Source organism: Polypterus senegalus, chromosome 3 (genome assembly GCF_016835505.1).
Source record: "Polypterus senegalus isolate Bchr_013 chromosome 3, ASM1683550v1, whole genome shotgun sequence".
Lineage (NCBI taxonomy): Eukaryota > Metazoa > Chordata > Cladistia > Polypteriformes > Polypteridae > Polypterus > Polypterus senegalus.
The window spans coordinates 132,314,796-132,320,431 of NC_053156.1; positions in this window are offsets into that span (position 1 = coordinate 132,314,796).

The window sequence follows — 5,636 nt, forward strand, 5'->3', positions numbered from 1 at the left end:
ATCTTTGGATGCAGAAAAAGCATTTCACCTGGTTGAATGGGACTACCTATTCACCACATTGCGCAAATTTGGATTTGGCCCAAACATATGTGCATGGATTAAACTACTTTATAGCAGTCCAGAAGCCTGTCTGATCTCAAACGACTTCAAGATAGAATGCAGTACTCGGCAAGAGTGCCCTCTATCACCATTGCTTTTTTGCAATCGGCTTTGAGACGTTGGATAGTCACTTTCAAAATGCATTAGAGATAAAGAGGATTATCAGAGAAGGACTTGAACAGAAAATATCACTGTATACAGATGATATGGTACTGTATATGTGAGACTCACAAACATCTTTATCAGTAGTCTTTAATGCACTAGCAGAATTTCAAAAAAATATCTGGACTGAAAATCAATTTGAATAATAGTGTGCTTTTTCCAATGAACTCTCTAGCACACAATACTAGACTGGACATCTGTCCGTTTATTTTATCAGAACAATTTAAATATCTAGTGGTAAACATCACAAGTAATTATAAACAGCGTTTTCAACACAATTGAAGAAATCAAACAAGATATGAACAGATGGTCTACCCTCTATTTCACATTAACGGGGAATTATTATTGTCAAGATGAGCATCCTTCCCACGCTTGTTTTTCTATTTCAGAGCAACCCTACATACCACAACAAATCTTTCTTTAGAAATTAGACTAGGTTATACACTTATTTATCTAGAATCTGAGACGTCTATGCATTCAAAAAGCAAAACTGCAAAGACCTAAAGTGGAATGTGGCATGGTACTACCTCACTTTCAGTTTTATTACTATGTGGATATACAAGCTATAAAGTCCTGGGGCCTCATGTATAACGCCGTGCGTAGAACTCGCACTATAACATGGCGTAAGCACAAAAGCCGAAATGTGTTTACGCACAGAAAAATCCAGATGCAGGAATCTGTGCGTACTCCAACTTCCACGTTCTTCCACTACATAAATCCCGATCAGCGTGAAAACTAACGCTTGTGCATGCGCATTATGTAACTCCCCAAATCCTCCCAGAATTACGCCTATTTGAATATGCAAATCAATATAAATCGCCCTTAAGCGCAGCCTTCTGTGAAAAGACAATGGGAAAAGCACGGGGGAAAATATAAGAATTTCAGCGAATACCAAGTGGAGGCAAATGAAAAACATACTATTTGTTCAAATAAACCGTGGTATAATTAACAAAAGGAAGTTGATCGAGTGACATAGCGTGTTGGAGAAACTTGAAAGCTCATATTCACAAATCGCACAGTGCCGGAAATAAAAAAGAAGTCACATATCAAAGTCGCCGTGAAAAGCTGAGTTGTAAGCCCACTGTCTGAGTGTCATATGGAAGCTTATTAGGGTACAGAGAAAAAAGGCACACAGTGAGGAAAAAGCACGAAATGTCAAGTTCAATCTCGACATTTCCACTTTAAATCACGTAGTTTATTTTGTCATTAAAGTAGAACATCATAAACTTCATCTTTAAAATCGTTTAATTAACCAGTTTCTCAAATCACATCGTAATTAAAGTAGCACGTTAAATGCTTTGTTTTGTATTTGATCTTCTATGTGCTCTATGTGTGTGAATCACTACTTGCTTTTTAAACCGCTCTCTTCCTCCAACTGGACACAGAATCAATTACATTCGTAATATTACAGTTCTCTGAATAACTAAAATACTGAGATGTGTACGTGATATCATTTTCATGATGATAGGAGTTAAAGCACGTTATTAAACATGTGTTTCACTTCGATGAAATAATTTATTGCAGCAGTACAATCAGGGGCGGCTCTAGGCTTGTGGTGGCACTGGGCAGAGGAAGAATCGGTGGCTCCTTCGCCCGCCCGTCAGTAAGGTAGCTTATGCACAGTGGGCTACGTCAATTGCAGACACTGCATAGCCGCCTCGTGCTCATGACACAAGCATTTAACTTTTGCCGAAATTTGTCGCTGTGTTTTTAGCTGTGTTGTTATTTCCTCTTTCTGTTTTATATTCAATATATATTGGCGTAGCCGTCACTGCAGTCAGTGCTTTTCTTTCCCCAAGTAACCGATCGGCATACAATCAGCTCTGTAATAGACGTTAAGCCATCTGTAAGCTTAGCGCCGATTCTTCAAAATGTTTAAAGAACATTGAAATATCTTCGTAGTACATGTTTAATTATTCTATCCTTAATGACACTCCCAGTGAAGAATATAGATTATTTAAATGAAGTTAAAGTTTTATCTGTATAATTTAATAAACATATTTTGCTGAATTTCACCTTATAAATGATATCGTTTCTGTTTCTGAACCGCGAGGTCCGTACAGGAAAGGCTTTAAAACATTTTGCAGTGGCTGAGACAGCGTGTCCTTGAAGCTGTATACCGATAATTCCCTTTCCGATCAGCTGCTGCTGTGATTCACACTCAGATACAGTGATATAAATACTCCGAGTGGTGCAGTGAGAGAAATATTGAAAAAGATGATCCGCTGTGGCAACTCCTAACAAAGGAGCTGAAAGAAGAAGAAGAAGAAGTGAGAGTAACAACGCTAAAGCAGTTATGGTATTTGAAATACTATGGCTGTTCCCTCTACCATTATATTGTTACAAGTTAATTACAATCAGATGCATTACACTAATAAACAATATGCGGTTAGTTTCGGTGTATTTATAAAGCCGCGTCAGGAAAATAAGGTGTAACCACACAGGAACAGTAGCACTGCTTTGACGCTGGGTGCCGCCAGTCTGCAAAACCAAGCGGAGAACTTGCGTACGACAAGGTATGAGGTACCGTGGAAAAGTGCGTGGATTTACGCCAAGTGTAGGTTTTATACATCGCGATTTGAATGTGGAAAAGTTCTTACGCAACGTTTCTGTGCGTGCGCACCGTTTATACATGAGGCCCCTGGAAACTGACATAAATTGATGAATATTCACAAGCCTTGTCTGCAACAGAAATAAAATCTTTCTGTACTTCTTTATATGATCTGCTTTGTGCCCCAGTAAATAATAATTATGGTCAATATAGTAATTATTAATTTTTCCATCAACAGCTCAGAATATGAAACCAGTAAAGGATGTAATTCAAGGCAGAGAAGTTTTTCTCTGTTGTACCTATAGATGATAATCACTTTTTTCAACCCTCTCAAACCTACACAATTTTCAAACCTTTGGAAACTGCCTGGTATTAAAACACTTAGAGAACTGTATATGGATGATGTGTTTGCACATTATGAACAGTTACACTTCTCAGCATCACAATTTGTTCACTACTTACAAATAAGAAATTTTGTTTAAAAGAACCTACCCAACATGTGCATCAAATTAACATCATTTTCTACAAAAAAATCTTTGAAGGCTTATCAGACAGCCTTGGTGTCACCGTCACTGCTAACCCATTAAACACCTGTGTTTGGTGTACTCCCAGATGAGCTTATAGTGGAGAAGAACAAATTAGTTGTAATTGCCTATACAGCACTACTAGCAGGTAAACTATTCTTGCTCATCTGGAAGAACCCCAACCCACCTTTTATAAGTGAGAGAGTGACTAATGTTCTATACTATTGGAAATTAGAAAAAAAATAAATTTGCATTATAGAGGATCCATTCAAAACGTTTTTTTAAATATAGCAAGAGTAATAAGTAATAAAATTTTAGAATAAGCATTTAATCAGGGAATAAGATATACTCCCTTCTTTTTTTTCTTTTTTTTAATGTTTGCCCTTGCTGTTGGCTCTCCTCTCTTTCTCTCGGGTGTGGGTTGAATTCTGTTCTGTAAAGCTTGTTAATGGTATGGAATGTTATTTTCTTCATTGTATAAATTATACTTGATCTTATTGAATGTTATTTTCTTCAAATAAAAAAAAATAAAAAGGAAAACAGCCAACCTCACGTATAGTGAAAGAGGGCACCAATAAACAAACGATCATTGAAGTTTTTAAAGGATTTAAATGGAAAATTTCTTATTCAAAGATAATAGTATTTAATTCAAAAACTTTTGAGGCCCTATTTTGTTAAATTGTACAGTCGCACTTTATATGACCTCATATATTTTCTTCTTTTTTTTTTTGATGCTACAAACTATTCCCAATACATGCTTAATCGTTTACGCTGGGCATATCTGTATAGTCTGCAAAATTGAACTCACTGAATGCTTGGTCCAAGGCATATATATGGAGAGGGAGGAGGATATATATATATATATATATATATATATATATACGTGTGTGTGTGTGTGTATCTTTATGTGATGTGTTTATGATTTTGCAGGAGACTTTGCTGGTCAGCATATTTATGTACAGAATCTGACTTGTTCTTTTTTGAGCTTTTTCTGTAATCTAGTAGTAGATTTTTGTCATAAGTGACCTTACCAATTTATATTATTCCGTGTATATTTTTAAAAGTAATGGTCTATTTTTCCAAAGCTAAGCTCTAACTATGCAATTGTTCAGACTAGAACAGTTTTTAGTACTTATCAATGTGCAGTATGATAATATTAGATTAAAGATAAATCCTTCCTTGGTGGTTAATATATCTTATTGATGATAAGGGCAGCACATTGACATCAGTAAACTGTTAATTTTTTAGGGTGTGGCCTGGGAGGACTGGCCCCAGATTGTTGGTCATTTTGCCAGCATCATGTATGGGTTCTAACCTGGTCCTTCCTTTTGCTTGCTGTTTTGGCCCTGGTCCCATCCTATTTACTGTTATCTAGCAAGACCAATTATGAATCCATGGGATGGGAGAAGCAGGTGAAATGAAAACGGAGCACTGAATCAACTTGGTGTTTTAACATTGCAGTTCATAAACATCAATGAAATCGACTACAGTAGTTGATTTAGTGTTTATTTAGTATGCTGTGCTATTGGTTTTGACCTTGTAACGTGGAAATTGTCTTTTGCTTATTGATCTGAATATGCTTTCTTATGTTTTACCTTTTTGTATCTTAAACTGTAGCTGTCTCTCTTCAGTCTTGTTTTTCTGTTATACATTACAGACTTGCCTGTTTAAAAATGATATGCCCTTTGTGTTCTAAGTAAAATGGCACAGTTCTTTAGTTGCAAATTTGATGCAGTTTCATTTTGAACTTTGGAACATTATCTGTGTCTGTACTCAAAGCAATGTAAATACGCAATAAAACCCATAAAAAAGTGTGGCACCATATTAATAACATCAACCTAGGGTTGCCACCCGTCCTTTAAAATACAGAATCATCCCGTATTTGAGAATGAAATTGCACTTGGCCCCCAAGGGATGTGGCCCCCGCTGCAGTATGCGTTCCTTATTTTTTTGTATTAAAAGTGGTAACCCTACATCGACTACCAATTTTTAGGCAAGAGTCATTCATAGTGTTTAGCAGAGAGTGAACACCTGTCTCACGTGCTTTGATGTTTTGCATTTTATAAGCCCATTAGACTGTAGAGAATGGACCAAAGTGAATGCTTTGTTGAATCACCTATTGATGGGAATTAAAAGCAGGCCCACTGGAGAATGTAAATGGATACAGATTTCTATTTGCACCAACCACACAAATGTTCAATGTTTGTATGAGGTATGGCTGTAATGCATGTGACATATTTACATTGTCTGCCTTGTGTATATCACTTTGGTTTGTGCCTCACCATAGCAGGTAATTTGCA